This window comes from Zingiber officinale, chromosome 9A, assembly GCF_018446385.1.
Source record: "Zingiber officinale cultivar Zhangliang chromosome 9A, Zo_v1.1, whole genome shotgun sequence".
In the NCBI taxonomy this organism is placed as follows: domain Eukaryota; kingdom Viridiplantae; phylum Streptophyta; class Magnoliopsida; order Zingiberales; family Zingiberaceae; genus Zingiber; species Zingiber officinale.
The window spans coordinates 97,079,414-97,098,519 of NC_056002.1; positions in this window are offsets into that span (position 1 = coordinate 97,079,414).

The following is a 19,106-nucleotide window of genomic DNA, read 5'->3' on the forward strand; positions in this document are numbered from 1 at the left end:
GAGTGTATTTTGTTTGATGGACATAAATGCCATCTCGAGTTTGTTTAATTTCAAGTCCAAGGAAGAATATCAATTCTCCCACCAGACTCATCTCAAACTCACTTTCCATGTGAGTGATAAATTCATTCAAATAGCCCTTGTTATTTGAGCCACAAATTATGTCATCGACATACACCTGGGCTACAAATATATTTTCACCATCTCTACGCAGAAATAGTGTTGGGTCTATTTGACCTCTTACAAAACCCTTTTCTAATAAGTAAGTTGACAACCTTTCGTACCATGCTCGAGGTGCTTGTTTAAGCCCATAAAGAGCTTTCTTGAGCTTGTACACGTGGTTTGGAACTTCGGTATTCACAAACCCCGGTGGTTGTTCAACATAGACCTCTTCTTTAATGAAACCATTTAAGAAGGCCGATTTAATGTCCATTTGATAGAGCTTGAAGCCTCTATGTGCAGCAAAAGCTAGCATTAAACGAATGGACTCTAATCGAGCCACGGGAGCATAAGTCTCATCATAATCGAGGCCTTCGACTTGACTATAGCCCTTGGCTACAAGTCTTGCCTTGTTTCTTACTACTTCTCCCTTTTGGTTTAACTTATTTTTAAAGACCCATTTGGTTCCAATAATGGTGGTCTTCTTAGGTCTAGGAACTAAGTCCCACACTTGGCTCCTTTCAAATTGACCTAACTCATCTTGCATAGCTATGATCCAATCAGGATCGTGCAATGCCTCATCAACTAATTTTGGTTCGATTTCTGAGATCAGGGCGACCTCATTAGACTCATTTCTAAAGAATGATCTAGTCCTAACCCCTTGTTGAATGTCTCCCACAATCTGGTCTTGGGGATGACTAGAGGCTATCCTAGATTGCCTTGGTGTTGATGCCTCATGAGTTATCTCACTAGACACAGGCAGGGGCTCAGTATCAGGTAAAGGATCAGACTGAGCTCTCTCTTGCCTTTGCTCATCGTCATCGGAGTCAACTTCGACTCTCTCTATGTTTTGATCATTTAAACTTAGATTTCATAGTTCAAATTGAATTTCTCCTACATCCCTTGATTGATCATTTGATTTAGGGATTTCTTCAAATGCTACATCCGAGGACTCTTCAATCAATTTAGTCCTATCGTTGTAGAGTCGATAGGCTTTGCTGGTGAGAGAGTACCCGACTAGTATCCCTTCGTCAGCCTTAGCCGTGAACTTTCCAAGATGATCCTTGGTGTTCAAGATAAATACCTTACAACCAACACCCTAAGATGTTTAATCGTAGGGGGTTTCCCAAACCAAAGTTCATGGGGAGTCTTTCCTAAAAACCTATGTATCAAGACTCGATTTTGCACATAGCAAGCGGTATTTACCGCTTCAGCCCATAAGTAGCTTGGTAGTGAGTACTCATTGAGCATGCTTCGTGCAGCCTCTTGCAAGACTCGGCTCTTTCTCTCCACAACCCCATTTTATTGTGGGGTCCTTGGAGTAGAGAACTCATGCCTATATCCTTTTTCTTGACAAAATTCTAAAAATCTATGGTTTTGAAATTCTCCACCATGATCACTTCTAATTGTTTTAATTGTTGTTGATTTTTCATTTTCAGTTCTTCTACAAAAAGAAACAAAAACATCTATGGTTTGATCCTTATTTTTCAAAAAGAAAGTCCATGTATATCTAGTAAAATCATCAATGATCACTAAGCAGTATCTACTTCCATTCAATGAAATAACATTACTGCAATCAAACAAATCCATATGCAATAAATCTAAAGCAGTAGATGTACTTACAGCGCTTTTACCTTTATGAGCCGCTTTTGTTTGCTTACCCTTTTGACATGCATCACATAATTTTGTCTTTTGGTACTTGATGCTTGGTAAGTCACGCACTAATCCTTTGTTGGCCAGCTTTCGAATATTCTTCATGTTTACGTGGGCCAACCTTCTATGCCACAGCCATGATTCTTCTTCTTTTGACATGAAACACTTAGCAGAGGCATTAGTAGCACTTTTAAAAGATACTTGGTAAATGTTATCTACCCTTGTGCCTACTAGTACCGTGTCAAGTGTGTCAATGTGTTTGACCAGACATTGACTTGAATGAAACTCAATTGTGTAACCCGTATCACACAATTGGCTGACACTTAGGAGATTAAAAGTCACCCCCTTGACTAGAAGGACATTTTTGATTTGGAGACATTCGGATATTTGAATATCTCCAACTCCTATAACCTTAAGGCTACCATTATTACCAAAGGACACATTACCTCTATTTTTGTTTTGAAAGATAGTAAAGAGTGACTTGTCCCCGGTCATGTGCTTGGAGCATCCACTATCAACAAACCAAGTTGATAGATGCTCCCCCTTGAAAAATGCCTACAAGACACGAAAGATAGATGTTTTAGGTACCCAAATCTTGGGACCTAATGTATCTACAATGAAAGACCTAGGAACCCATGCCTTGGTCACACCCTTCCTAGTCTCATGAACCCTAGAAGCATGTGATTTATGAAATTGGGTTCTAGACACTAAGGAAATGAAACTAGACTCCTTAGGTTGATATCCTAATCCAGCCTTGTTGTAGACCGCCCTTTGGGCATTTAGAATCATATCTAAGGTCTTAGAGCTAGTTGAGAATTTCTCAAGCATTTTCTTGAGTTTCTCAACTTCACTCTTTAGAGCTTTGTTTTCATCCTCAAGAAGCTCTTGATGAAGGTCATCAACCTCATCTTCCCTAAGAGTCTTCAAGTGTTCTACTTCTTCTTTTAATAATTTGATTTCAGTTTTTGATTTCTTAAGCAAAGTTGATAAATGTGCAATAGTTTTATAGCATTTTTCTAAATGTGGAGAAGTTACCTCTTCATCATCCGAAGATGATGAAGCCGCGGCTGATGTATCACTTCCGGACTCCGATTCCTCCCTTGCCATGAGTGCTAATTGACGAGTGGTTTTCTCCTTCACTTCCTCCGATGAGCTTGAGGAGGATTCATCCCAAGAAGCTTTGAGAGTCTTCTTCTTCTTGGTCCTTTCTTCCTTCTTCTTGAGTTTTGGACACTCGCTCCAATAGTGTCCTTTCTTGCTACACTCATAACATGTAACGTTAGTCTTATCAATATTTTGATCAATAGACTTACCTTTCCCTTTGTATCTCCGGCTCCTTCTCATGATTCTTCTCATGAAGTTGGCCATCTCGCTTGATGATGATCATCCTTCATCATCGGACTCGGAAGAGGATGAGGATGTAGGAATCTCTTTCTCCTTCTTCTTTTCTTTCTTCCTTCTTCCATCCTTGCTCTTTTCTCCTGCAACTAAAGCAATACCTTTCTCTTTTTGACCCTTGTTAGCGAGTTCATGAAGTTCCATTTCACAAAAGAATTCATCTAACTTAACAATTGAAAGGTCCTTGGAGACCTTGTAGGCATCTACCATAGATGACCACAAGCCATTCCTTGGAAAGGCTTTGAGAGCGTACCTTACGAGATCATGATTTTCTACGCGTTCATCTACGGAATGAAGACCATTGATGATCTCTTTGAACCTTCCGTGTAGTTCACTTACCGTTTCGCTCTCCTTCATGGTGAGATTTTGTAGTTGGTTTAGGAACAAGTCTCTCTTGGCAATCCGAGAGTCTCGAGTTCCTTCTTGGAGCTCGATGAACTTGTTCCACAAATCCTTTGCACTCACAAATGGACCTACCTTGACAAGTTGATCTTTGGCTATCCCACATTGTAGAGTGACCACTGCCTTGGCATCGGCTTGTCCTTTGCGAGTTTGCTCGGCGGACCACCTTGACGACTCTAGTTCCTTACCTTCTTCATCCTTCGGAGGTGTGAAACCTTCCTTGACCGAGAACCACATGGAGATGTCGGTCTTGAGATAATACTCCATACGACTCTTCCAATATTGGAAGTCCGCTCCGTCGAAGTAGGGTGGGCGATTGGTACTAAAACCTTCCTTCATAGCCATCTTCTTGCTCTTTAGGGTGTTAATCCGGATGAAGAGCGCCTTGCTCTGATACCACTTGTTAGGACCTTCGGATGGCTAGAGAGGGGGTGTGAATAGACTCCACTAAAAACTCAATCAATTTCCTCACAAAACTTTGTTAGCACAGCGGAAATAAACAAAACAAAAATTGATGCAAGGAAAGAAAACCAACCCACAGCTTACACAAGTATATACGAGGTTCGGGGATAACTTGCCCCTACTCCTCGGCGTGTCCGTAAGGTGGATGATCCCTTGATCTTTCGGTAGATCACACCCCGGACAAATTTCGGCTAAGTATTTCTCCTTCTCGGTGGAGTAACCTCTCCACAAAAGTCATAGAATAGATTTGAAAATAAAGCACAATGACTTACAGAGTTCAGTGGCTAAAGGATTGAGCAAATGAACTTACAGCCACGAAGTGAAAAATGCAAAGATAGAAGGAAGCTTCAGCCAAGAGCTCAACAACACAGCCTCTTGCTTGATCGACAGAGAGTTTTTCCAGAACCTTTTTCAAACCTCTCTTCTTCCTTCTTCTTATTCTGCTTTCTCACTGTCCCGAATCACTGTCACCTGTGTCAAATCGCTGCAACCAACTCAGGCGTCGCCAATCACTCTTCCTCCTCATCTGGTTCTCTAAACTCACACCAATACCATCCATGGTCTTCACTGGTGTCTCTGAGCTCGAACCAATGAGCAAGAGTCAAGCTGTTGCCAACTGATCGCAGCCAGTGAACGTTGACGCTCGAATTGCACCACTTGCAGTGAAACACAGCAGAAAGGACATTTGTTCTCATTCTTTTGAAGGAGCTTAATTTGAAATTAAGCACTGGCACGACACCTGCAACCTGTAACTCAAAAATCTCACAGCAGATGATTTGATCAGGTGAATCAGAAATCGCAGAGAAACAGCAGAAAACAAACGACATTGTTGTGGATCGGTCAACAGACCAATCCATAACCTTCCAGACTGATCAGGACACACCCTGATCGGTCTGGGTTGATGCTGATCGGTCTGTGGACCGATCAGCCTATGGGTGGATCGGTCCACAGACCGATCCCCCCCTTATCACTTTGAGTCCCAGCGCATCCCATCGCTTCCTTCTGATCGGTCTGTAGACCGATCAGATAACCCACAGAAAGCATCTGTGTGGTTACTGATCGGTCACGAGACCGATCAGTTCACTTAAGGTAATGGGTGGATCGGTCCACAGACCGATCCCCCCTTATCGCTTTGAGTCCCAGCGCATCCCATCGCTTCCATCTGATCGGTCTGTAGACCGATCAGATAACCCACAGAAAGCTTCTGTATGGTTACTGATCGATCACGAGACCGATCAGTTCACTTAAGGTATCACTGGATCGGTCTGTCGATCGATCCAGTCAACAAAGTATCACTGGATCGGTCTACAGACCGATCCAATGTCCCTGTGTTAGTTTTATAGCCTCCCAGCCCTAAACCCTAACGTCTTCCTGGTCCAGAGAACGAGCTATCAAGCCCTCTCCGACTTAGTCCGGAGAACGAGATGCCGAGCCCTCTCCGACTTCGTCCGGTCCAGAGAACGAGCTACCGAGCCCTCTCTGACCTAGTCCGGAGAACGAGCTGTCGAGCCCTCTCCGACTTCGTACGGTCCAGAGAACGAGCTATTGAGCCCTCTCTCTGACCTAGTCCGGAGAACGAGCTGCCGAGCCCTCTCCGACTTCGTCCGGTCCAGAGAACGAGCTATCGAGTCCTCTCTGACCTAGTCCGGAGAACGAGCTGCCGAGCCCTCTCCGACTTCGTCCGGTCCAGAGAACGAGCTACCGAGCCCTCTCTGACCTTGTCCGGAGAACGAGCTGCCGAGCCCTCTCCGACTTCATCCGGTCCAGAGAACGAGCTACCGAGCCCTCTCTGACCTAGTCCGGAGAACGAGCTGCCGAGCCCTCTCTGACTTCGTCCGGTCCAGAGAACGAGCTACCGAGCCCTCTCTGACCTAGTCCGGAGAACGAGCTGCCGAGCCCTCTCCGACTTCGCATGCCAAGTATCCGTACTTGGACTTTCCTCTCCACATGATCAACCTTGATCATTAATCAATCTGAGTCTAATTAAAATCTGATACAAACTTAAATCAGTGTCAACATCAAAACAACTGCTAGGTCAGACTGTATCAACAGAATTGATGTAAACTCTTGTGGATTTGCCATTTCCTTGTTTCTATGATATTGTCTTATTTGTATCAATTTAATCTTGAATGAATTATTGTGATATGGACCTAATTCTCATTTTAGATTGATTGTTTGAATGTCCTATGGATCTTGTAGAGATTATCTCCCACTCAATTTTTCGAGGGAAGCACGCGAAAGGTGCAAGCCCGTGTAAGGACGTTTGAGGGATAAGATTTAGGGGAAATTGGATGATTCAAGAGGGTAAGATAGATTTAGGGATTAATCTTTATATCTTATGGGTTGAGAAATATGATCTTTGTGTTGATTTTCCGAGGGATCTTCGTGACAGGAACATGCCCGTGTAAGGACAACATAATTTCATATCTAATCGATCATAGTTAGGTATAAAATTCAGTCCTAGGTCGGTTGTCTATTGCAAGAGAGAACCGGCAACCTTCTATAAATGTTGGACAATTGAGAAATAGGATTTGGTAGATCATTTACATTGAGGAATCTTACAAAGAAACCAAAACTCCTAGAACATTCCTTTATCATAGCTCATAATCTTGTTTGTTGATCTTTCATTTCTATGTTTACTTTTCATTAGTTACATTTAGCTTTTGGAAACAAATTGATTAGTTGTTTAGCTAATTCGTGTTGAAACATTTCTAGTGCTTATTCCAGTCCCTGTGGATACAATAATCTTTTATATTACTTGCGACATTTTCGTACACTAGCAGAGAGCGAACACCGACCTATCATATTTTCTTACCCTCACATTTTACAAGGCATTAATCCTAGACCCGATACGGCTGGAGGTAGTTAGCGCTCCAAGGATGACTCAACAACCAACCCTGAGCATTCTGCAAATAATAGGCACCCGAGGCTAATCTTTTGACAACTTTGTATGGGTCGTCCCACTGAGGTGACAACTTGGTTACCTCTCCCACGGACTTTGTCCACTTCCAAACTAAATCCCCTTCTCCAAAGAATCGAGGTACCACCCTTCTATGGTAGTTTTGGCACATCCTTTGTCGAGACGCAGTTAATCGGGTGGTCACCCGCACACGAATTTCACTAATAAAATCCAGCTCTGATAGTCGCTACTCGATATTTCCTTCATCATATAGCATTCTTCTGACCGAGGGCACCCCTGTTAGTTAGAGCCCTAGAGCCAATCATTTGATGATTGTATTATGGACTTATTGTATCATATTCTTATATAAATAAAGGCATTTATTTTGGTTATTATACTTACTTGTATTAGTGCTAAATAAACTAAGTATAATAGCGTCCTTGAGTAGAAGGTTCTCACCTATATCAATCGGTTAGTTGAACTGACAATGAGATGATATAGGGAACACTACTCTTAATCATTCCTAGTCGAGTATTAACATTCAGGGACAATGTTAATGCAATAAGACTAGCATGTAGGTCAACTCAATGACTTGATCTCACAAGTCATGGATATAGAGATATCAAGTTGACACATGGGTATGCATTGTAGAATGTATACTGAATGACCCGCCATGAGAAAGTATCATGGATCGTTATATGAGTGTCATATACTTTCTCATGTGGCTATTAGTATGACTACTAGTCCTTAGACTTGAAGTCACCATGGTTCCCTACATAAGGAGTTATGTACTTTGATTTCATCAAACGTCACCCGTAACTGGGTGGACTATAAAGGCGATTACTGGGTATGTAACGAATTATGCAGAGGGATGTGAGTGATGTAGATGGGATCTATCCCTCCTATATGACGGGAGCGACATCGATATTCTTGATAGAGTGAGACCACAAGTGCATGGCCATGCCCAAATGAGTCAATATGAGATATTGAGCTCATTTGATTTAGTGAGTGTACCTGGAGTTCAAAATTAGATTGGTCAGAGGATGACATAGTCTATGCCTCATATTGATCAATCTAGATGTCTAGGATAGAAGGACACTTGTCATATATTGTGAGGAGTCACAATTAGTAGTCACAAGGTGATGTTGGATCTCAACATTCTTATAACTTGGGTAGTAATGATGTGTTGCTAGATACCGCTCATTACTTATGCTTCTAAATGGGTTTAGGAGCATTGCCAACGTTATAAGAACCTATAGGATCACACACAAAGGGCAATTAGATGGAGATTAGGTTCATTTGATGAACCTAAAGGATTAGGTTCATGTGATGAACCAAATTGGATTAAGAGTAATCCAAATTATGCTAATTGAGTTGGACTCAATTTGGTTCATGTGTTAGGTGAGTCTAATTTGAACTTAGACTCATTGAATCAATTTAATTCAATGAATAGAGATTCATTAAATTAAAATTGACTTGAACCAATGGTTAGATTTGATCAACCATGGGAGAGAAGTGGTCAAGTTTGACTTGACTTGAGAGGAAGATGAAGAGTCAAGTTTGACTTGACTTTATGCCACCTCATTGGTGAGTTGGCATTGAGTGGGCCATTGATGATGCTCCACATCATCATGGTTACTTAAGTGAGATGTCACCTCATGGGAGTTACCAAGAGTTGTGACTCTTGGTATCCCATGGAGGTTACAACCTCCACTAAAGTGGCCGGTAACTTTGATTTCATGTAGAGAGTTCCATTTTTTTGTGGTGACTCCCATCTTCTTCCTCTTGAGCTCTCTCTTCTTGGTCTCCCTCTCCTATCTTGGCCGAACACCCTAGGTTCTAGCACACCTTTGTTTGGTCCTTCTCCACCTAGTGTGTTCGTGTGGATACGTGTAGAGGATTGTCTACATTGACAATCTTGAGATCCGGCAAGCCGTTGGACTAGCGGGATAGTGAAGGGCATCGCATCGAGGGTAATGCTCTTATCTAGTGTAGATCTAGAGTTTGTAAACTCGTACTTGTATTTTATTTTATTTTTCTTGGCACGGATCCAGTGGCTGGGGCTTTCAGGGTTTCCGCGATGCGAAAACGCGGTTTTCGCGGCCCGAAAAACCCAACAGTGGTATCAGAGCCACGTGCGAAGACTTGTACGAGTTTCGTTTGCATTTTTAAGAAAAATGTAGGTTCTGTAATTTTCTGTAAATTTAGGTTTTTTTATGGTTTTTATGGGTAATTTTCTCGTAGAAGCGATGCACAAGTGTTTCGGCACTTGTAGGCTTCGGCTACCGGGAATATTTTTTCAAAACGGCTTGGTTTCGCCCCAAATCATTTTGGGACAGCGGGCTAAGGTGCTGTAGGATCGCTAAGGAACCCTCACGATGGTTATATCGTGGGTAGGGGCGCTTCCCCTGGCCCCGCAAGGGGATTCATTCCGCGATTGCGCCCGAAAATCTCTAAACGGGACCGTTGGGAAATTTTACTCATAAAAATTGTAAAAATTAGTATTAAAATTACAGAAAATTATGGAAATTACATAATTTAGAATTATGTATAATTTGTGATAGTCATGGCTCAAAAGACCCAATTGGATTGGAATAAATGTGTTGTAATTCATAATACGGCCTGCGTGCCGTGATGTGATGTGCGTGTTGTATTTTTATTCGCGACCTGCGCATCGTGCCTTTCTCTATTTTATATTCTTATTGTAAATTAGTTTAGACTCGAATGTAACTCGAGTTTCAAAATTGTAATGTACAAAATTGAAGCCGTGGAAGGTCCACTCGAGACGGAGTTACGAGGAGGGCGCGAGCAACACAAGGTGGTCAAAGGGAGGAGCTTGAGAAGCTGTTGACCCTAGGTTGACCATCTGATCTTCTCATTGTCTTGAGAAGATCGTAGTAGGGTCATGACTAATCACAAATTAATTTAATTAATTGCTTGTGTATATGTGATGCATGATTAAGTAATTAATTAGTGTCTAACGATTAGATTAGATCTAAGTCGTGCACATGATGCACCCTTTCGATTAGATTAGATCTATCGAGTATATGATACGCATCATCGTTTAGATTAGATCTAAATCACGTCAACTCTAATGCCTACCGTGCCGTGATACCTATCACTACTTCGATCACATGTGTTGTTGAATATGCCAAAGCAGAGCAACACATATTATCTTGGTAGGATACGGAGAGACAATCTTGGTCCCGCTTATCAACGCATGGGTGAATACAAACTCAATTAGATTGAGTATTCCTAGTTAACTCAGTTGGATCGAGTACAACTATAGGCATTCTTCCAATGGTTGGAAAGATAGGACATAAATCACATTTATATTAATTCTTGGGCGTATTAGCCAAAGCTAACTCAAGTTTTAATATAACTGCGGATAATGATCCTATAAACAAGAGTTGCATAGAGATGTAATTGGTAAATCATTACCTACCGATCATACTAAGTCTTGGGCGTATTAGCCAAAGCTAACTAAAGGGTTAGTATGATGCGGATCTTGTCCCACATGAATTATAGAATTCAGTGGGAGCATCATTTAGTTAAAGGCTTAATTAAATTATTTAAAAGAATATGATATTTATTTTCTACATTTTTCTGTTGTAGATAACCATGATGTCGAATACGAACTCCTTCTCCCTGCGTTCAGTCCTTGAGAAGGACAAGCTCAACGGAGCAAATTTCTTGAACTGGTACAGGAACTTGAGAATAGTTCTCACCCAGGAACGTAAACTGTATATCCTAGAGCAGCCCATTCCCGAGGCACCTCCTGCCACTGCCACGCGAGCTGATCGTGACGCTTACAAGAAGCATCAAGATGATGCATTAGATGTGTCATGTCTTATGCTCGCAACCATGAACTCTGAGCTTCAGAAGTAACATGAGTTGATGACTGCTTATGATATAGTTGAACTTCTTCGTCAACTATATCAAGGAAAAGTAGGGCACTGGAAGAGGAACTTCACAGGATACCTGGAAGATCTTAAGAAGAAGTGAAGTGAGACTTCCACTTCAGGTATATATGTTATAGAAGTCAATCTATCTATTTCTTCATCATGGGTATTAGATACCGGATGTGCATCTTGTTGGTGCAACATCTCTCAGGTCAAGGTTGACCTGGTTGACCAAGCTTGAGTCTTGGTTTGGGTTTCGATGTTTGACAATACAAGGTTGATTGAACAAGAGTCAAGTAGGTCAAGGATTTACCGGATACTTGACTGAGAAGTCCTAACTGGGATGTTAGGCGAAATGAAAGTCCTGGTGAGTGAAGCCAGGTAGCGGAGAAATCCTAGTGACTGAAGCTAGGTGAAAGTCCTGGTGAGTGAAGCTAGGCAGAAGAGAAGTCCTGGTGAGTGAAGCCAGGCAGAAGAGAAGTCCTGGTGAGTGAAGCCAGGCAGAAGGGAAGTCCTGGTAAGTGAAGCCAGGCACGGGGGGAAAATCCAGATGGGTCAAGGTTGATCAGACATCAGGTGAAAGTCCAAGTAGGTCAAGAGAGTGACCGGATACTTGCCATGATGAAGGAAAGTCCAAGTAGGTCAAAGGAATTGACAGGATACTTGGCAAGAGGAGAAAAGTCCAAGTGGGTCAAAGGGATTGACCGGACACTTGGTGAGGGAGTCCTAGCAGGTCAAGGAAGTGACTAGATGCTAGGCATGACGTACCAACAGGTTAAGGTTGACCGAATGTTGGTTTGGGAGGCTTGGGACTTGGTTTTGGGTAAAAACCAAGAGCAGGATCAATCAGTGGATCAATCAGTGGATTGATCAGTGGATCGATCAGTGGATCGATCCAGGCAGTTTCCCAGCGCACAGAAAGCCTCTGGATCGATCAGTGGATCGATTGGGACGCTGCTACTTCGCGTGATAAGCGCTGGATCGATCCGTGGATCGATCCAGGCGTTTTTCCAGAGCACAGAGGTGCTCTGGATCGATCCGTGGATCGATCCAAAGCCTCCCCGATAGATTGGGAGCATTCCAATCGATCGGGATTCGACCGTTGGCGTCGTATTTAGCAGCAGGCGAGCGTTTCCTTCAGTACAACTTCACCGATTCACTCCAGATACTCTCTAGCACCTCTATAGCTCTCTCCAAGCTCTAGATCGCCAGTTCTTGAAGATTCTTGGAGGCTTTTCCAAGTCAAGAGGCGGATCAAAAATAAGAAGAAGAAGTTAGGGTTAGGGTTTTTATTGTACATCTTGTAAGCTTTTGCTTATCTTGTATTTCCCTTTCTTCTTCTTGTATTGAGAGTGTTGTAGGGCTTCTCCGCCTTTGGTAGTTACCATAAAGGAGTGTTATTCATAGTGGAGGGTACGTGAGTAGGTGTGGATCCTTGGACTAGTCACCTCTTGTGAGGTGGATACCAAGTAAACCATCCTTGTTAGCGTTGTATGCTTTTGTTTCTTATATTTCCGCTGCATATCTATGAAGAAACGAGCAACACCGACGACGAGCACCTAGCGAGCGACAAGCTATTCCCCCCCCCCCCCCCCTCTAGCTATTTTTCGGTCCCAACACATCTCACATTTGTACTAATGTGCAGGCGCTGAGAAATAGCAAGGCATTGGCGATGGGCGAGGTGGACCTACGCGTAGGCAATGGAGCACGGGTTGCTGCTGTTGCTGTAGGGACTTATTTTCTATCTTTGCCCTCTGGGCTTGTATTAGAGTTGGATGATTGTTGTTATGTGCCTGCATTAACAAAGAACATAATTTCTATTTCTTGTTTGGACAAGAAAGGTTTCTCTTTTATAATTAAGGACAAATGTTATTCTGTTTATTTAAAAAGATATGTTCTATTGTAGTGCACCTCTGATGAACGGACTCTACATTCTATACCTTGAAAGCCCTATCTATAACATAAATACCAAGAAGTTCAAGTCAAATGATCTGAACCAAACCTATCTCTGGCACTGTCGCTTAGGTCATATAAATGACAAACGCTTATCCCAGCTCCATAAGGATGGTTTGCTGGAGTCATTTGATTTTGAATCTTATGAGATGTGCGAGTCATGCCTACTAGGCAAGATGACCAAGACTCCCTTTAGTAGGCACAGTGAGAGAGCGACTGACATGTTAGGTCTTATACATAGTGATGTATGTGGCCCTTTCAATGTCGCTGCTAGAGGTGGTTATAGGTAATTCATCACATTTACTGATGACTTCAGTAGATATGGTTATGTGTACTTGATGACACATAAGTCAGAATCCTTTGAAAAGTTCAAAGAATTTAAGAATGAAGTACAGAACCAGCTCGGCAAGAGTATTAAGATACTTCGATCAGATCGAGGTGGAGAATACCTTAGCCATGAGTTTCGTGACTACCTAGCTGAGTGTGGGATTCTATCCCAACTCACTCCTCCTGGAACACCACAGTGGAATGGTATATCTGAAAGGAGGAATCATACCCTATTAGATATGGTACGATCTATGATGAGTCACACAGATCTTCCGACATACCTTTGGGGCAATGCTCTAGACACGGCAGCTTTTATACTCAACCGAGTTCCATCCAAGGCCGTGATAAAGACACCATATAAGATATGGACTGGGAGAGATGCCCAGGTGTCTTTCATGGGGATTTGGAGTTGTGAGGCTTACGTTCGACGTCAAGTCTCAAACAAGTTAGGACCCAAATCTGACAAGTGCTACTTTATTGGATATCCCAAGGAAACTAAGGGATATTACTTCTACATTCTGAGTTGAGCACAAGGTAGTTGTGGCAAAGACTGGGGTCTTTCTAGAAAGGGACTTTGTTTCTAGAAAGACTAGTGGGAGTACGTTCGATCTTGAAGAAGTTCAAGATGCGGACCATAGCACTGAAGCCTCGATGGAAGTTGAACTGAAACCACAAAGTGTTGTGGATGATATTGTTCCACAAAGAGTTGAGGAACAACAACCAGTTCAAGTAGACATACCTCTTCACAGGTCTGATAGGGTACGTCGTCAGCCTGAGAGATACTCATTTCTCTTGTCTGACCATGATGACGTTGTGCTCATTGAGGATGAGCCTACCACCTATCAGGAAGCTGTGATGAGACCAGATTTCGAGAAATGGCTAGAGGCCATGAGTTCCGAGATGGAATCCATGTACACCAACCAAGTATGGACTTTGGTTGATCCACCTGGGGTAAAACCCATTGGGTGTAAGTGGGTCTTTAAGAGAAAGACTGACATGGATGGACTTATCTATAAGGGTCACTTGGTAGCTAAAGGTTTCAAGCAGATTCATGGTATTGACTATGATGAAACCTTTTCTCCAGTAGCGATGTTTAAGTCTATTCGGATCATGCTTGCTATTGCAGCTTACCATGACTATGAGATATGGTAGATGGATGTCAAAATCGCATTTCTGAATGGAAACCTACTCGAGGATGTGTACATGACACAACCTGAGGGTTTTGAAGATCCACAGCATACTAGTAGAGTATGCAAGCTGCATAGGTCAATTTATGGACTAAAGCAAGTTTCTCAGAGCTGGAATCTTCGATTCGATGATGCAATCAAATAGTTTGAATTCATCAAGAACGAAGATGAGCCTTGTGTCTACAAGAAGGTTGTAGGGGATATAGTTGTCTTCCTCATATTGTATGTGGATGACATACTACTCATTGGGAAGGACATCCCTTTGCTTCAGTCTGTCAAGACTTGGCTAGGGAGTTGCTTCTCAATGAAAGACTTAGGTGAAGCATCCCTCATTCTAGGGATACAGATCTATAGAGATAGATCTAAGAGATTGCTTGGCCTAAGTTAGAGTACATATATTGACAAGTTACTCCTTCGGTTTGCCATGCAGAACTCCAAGAAGGGATTTCTGCCGATGTCACATGGCGTGAGTCTTTCGAAGACTCAAGGTCCCTCTTCTAGAGAGGAGAGAGACCGCATGGATCAGATCCCTTATGGCTCAGCCATAAGATCTATCATGTACGCCATGCTATGTACTCGACCTGATGTCTCGTATGCTTTGAGCATGACGAGCAGATACCAGTCAGATCCAGGTGAAAGTCACTGGATAGCAGTCAAGAATATTCTTAAGTACTTAAGAAGGACTAAAGAATATTTCTTGATATATGGAGGCAATGATGAGCTAGCTGTAAAGGGTTACAGTGATGCCAGCTTCCAGACCGACCAGGATGATTATCGATCGCAGTCAGGGTTCATGTTTTGTATTAATGGTGGTGCTGTGAGCTAGAAGAGTTCGAAGCAGGACACAGTCACTGATTCTACGACAGAGGCCGAGTACATTGCTGCATCCGAGGCAGCAAAGGAGGCAGTTTGGATCCGCAAGTTCATCACTGAACTTGGGGTGGTTCCCAGTATCGCTGACCCTATTGAGCTCTATTGTGACAACAATGGAGCTATAGCACAGGCGAAGGAACCTCGCTCACACCAGCGGACCAAACACATACTACGGCGCTTCCATTTCATTCGAGAGATTATCGAGAGAGGAGATGTGAAGATATGAAGAGTACCTACGGAGGCTAACATCGCAGATCCCTTAACCAAGGCTTTAGCACAGAGGAAGCATGATGGTCACACTAGGTCATTGGGGCTTAGAACCTACACTAATTGGCACTAGTGCTAGTGGGAGATTGTTAGTTAGTGCCCTAGAGCCAATCATTTGATGATTGTATTATGGACTTATTGTATCATATTCTTATATAAATAAAGGCATTTGTTTTGGTTATTATACTTGTATTAGTGCCAAATAAACTAAGTATAATAGCGTCCTTGAGTAGAAGGTTCTCACCTATATCAATCGGTTAGTTGAACCGATAATGAGATGATATAGGGAACACTACTCTTAATCATACCTAGTCGAGTATTAACATTCAGGGGCAATGTTAATGCAATAAGACTAGCATGTAGGTCAACTCAATGACATAATCTCACAAGTCATGGATATAGAGATATCAAGTTGACACATGGGTATGCATTGGAGAATGTATATTGAATGACCCGCCATGAGAAAGTATCATGGATCGTTATATGAGTGTCATATACTTTCTCATGTGGCTATTATTATGACTACTAGTCCTTAGACCTGAAGTCACCATGGTTCCCTACAGAAGGAGTTATGTACATTGATTTTGTCAAATGTCACCCGTAACTGGGTGGACTATAAAGGTGATTACTGGGTATGTAACGAATTATGCAGAGGGATGTGAGTGATGTAGATGGGATCTATCTCTCCTATATGACGGGAGAGACATCGATATTCTTGATAGAGTGAGACCACGAAGTGCATGGCCATGCCTAAATGAGTCAATATGAGATATTGAGCTCATTTGATTTAGTGAGTGTACTTGGAGTTCAAGATTTAGATTGGTCAGAGGATGACACGGTCTATACCTCACATTGATCAATCTAGATGTCTAGGATAGAGGGACACTTGTCATATATTGTGAGGAGTCACAATTAGTAGTCACAAGGTGTTGTTGGATCTCAACATTCTTATAACTTGGGTAGTAATGATGTGTTGCTAGATACTGCTCATTACTTATGCTTCTAAATGGGTTTAGGAGCATTGCCAACGTTATAAGAACCTATAGGGTCACACACAAAGGGCAATTGGATGGAGATTAGGTTCATTTGATGAACCTAAAGGATTAGGTTCATGTGATGAAACAAATTGGATTAAGAGTAATCCAAATTATGCTAATTGAGTTGGACTCAATTTGGTTCATGTGTTAAGTGAGTCTAATTTGGACTTAGACTCATTGAATCAATTTAATTCAATGAATAGAGATTCATTAAATTAAAATTGACTTGAACCAATGGTTAGATTTGATCAACCATGGGAGAGAAGTGGTCAAGTTTGAATTGACTTGAGAGGAAGATGAAGAGTTAAGTTTGACTTGACTTTATGCCACCTCATTGATGAGTTGGCATTGAGTGGGCCAATGATGATGCTCCACATCATCATGGTTACTTAAGTGAGATGCCACCTCATGGGAGTTACCAAGAGTTGTGACTCTTGGTATCCCATGGAGGTTACAACCTCCACTAAAGTGGCCGACCACTTTGATTTCATGTGGAGAGTTTCATTTTTTTGTGGTAACTCCCATCTTCTTCCTCTTGAGCTCTCTCTTCTTGCTCTCCCTCTCCTATCTTGGCCGAACACCCTAGGTGCTAGCACACCTTTGTTTGGTCCTTCTCCACCTAGTGTGTTCGTGTGGATACGTGTAGAGGATTGTCTACGTTGGCAATCTTGAGATCCGGCAAGCCGTTGGACTAGCGGGATAGCGAAGGGCATCGCATCGAGGGTAATGCTCTTATCTAGTGTAGATATAGAGTTTGTAAACTCGTACTCATATTTTATTTTATTTTTCTTTGCATGGATCCGGTGGCTGGGGCTTTCAGGGTTTCCGCGACGCGAAAACACGGTTTTCGCGGCCTGAAAAATCCAACAACCCCGACCTCGATAGGTACCACAGCCTCACTGTCGTATACTAGATGGAATAGGGTGAACCATGTTCTCTCTCGGGGAGTTGTTCGGTAGGCCCAGAGGATGCTAGGTACCTCTTCCACCCAATCACCCCCAACATGATCCAACTTTACCTTCAATCCTCGAATAATCTCTCTGTTAATAACTTTGGTCTGCCCATTTCTTTGAGGATAAGTTACGGAAGTGAAAGTCTGAGTTATGCCGAATCCTTGACACCAAGCTTGGATCTTACGACCCTGGAACTGTCTCCCATTATCTGAAACCAACTTGTGAGGTATCCTGAATCGGCAAAGGATGCTCTTCCACAGGAATTGAATAACGGCTCCCTCGGTGACCCTGGCTAGGGCTTCTGCCTCCACCCATTTGGAGAAGTAATGCACCGTTACAAGTAAGAATCACCTCTGTCCTGGCGCCATGGGTAAAGGTCCCACAATATTCATGCCCTATTGATCGAATGGGTAGGAAACTATTGAGGTTTTTAGTATGTCAGTCAGGAGGTGGGTCAGATTCTGATGTTTTTGGTAGGATACGCAAGTGTTCACCAGTTGTTGTGCATCCTTCTGTAGAGTGGGCCAGAAATACTTGACCAGCAATACTTTCTGGGCCAGCACCCTTCCTCCTACATGGCTACCACAACATCCTTGATGCATATCCCGCAAAACATATTCTGCCTCCTCTGCTCCTACGCATTTGCGCAGTGGTCTAGAGAATGTTTGCTTGTACAATTGATCTCCGATCAGGGTGTACATATGAGTTCTTTTCCTGACTAGCCTGGTTTCTTCTGGATCAACCGGCAAGACACCCTGCTAAAGATAACTGATCATCAGGGCCCTCCAGTCGATCATATCTTCAATATTGTTCTACATGTCTATTTGGGCTATTAAAAAGGTCTAGGCTATCGACATATCCAACACCCAAGTGGTTAAAGAGTTGGCCATTTTAGACAGTTCATCGGCCCTTTGGTTATCTGCCCGGGGAATCTTAGTCACCATGACCTCCTTAAAGTCCACCTTCATTTTCTCATATGCTTCTCAGTATACTTGCAACTTATCACTATTGACCTCGAAGTTGCCTGCCACTTGCTGAGCTACAAGTTGAGAATTCGAATATACAATAACCCGACCAGCCCCGATATGTCGAGCTACTTGTAGCCTTACCAATAGAGTCTTATATTCTGCTTCATTATTGGTGGCTATGAAATTCAATCGGACAACTAACTGCAAGATATCCTCTTGAGGGGATATCAAAAGGATCCCCACTCCGCTCCCCTGCTGGGTGGATGACCCGTCTACATAAACCTTTCAAGTTTCTTCAAAATCCACCTGATGAACCTCCGTCAGAAAATCAGCCAGGGCTTGAGCTTTAATTGTCGTGCAGGGTTGGTACTGTATGTCATACTTGAAGGCGCTGAAATTCCGTTCTATTTTAATATTCCTGTACAAAAAAATTGTACAAGAACAGAACTTTTTCTAACAACCCGCATGTTCAATCAGTCATGTGTTTGATCAATCAAGTAAGTTCTTGAATGATTAAAGCACACCTTGATCGAAGTATAAGATCATTGGCCTTTTGTGTTGGTATTCTAAAAATGATACCAAGAAAACTCGACTAATTACGCAGTGGAATTAAAGAACTAGTTGTACCTTTTCTTTGTAGCTAAAGACCTCTCGATCTTCTGTCGTATT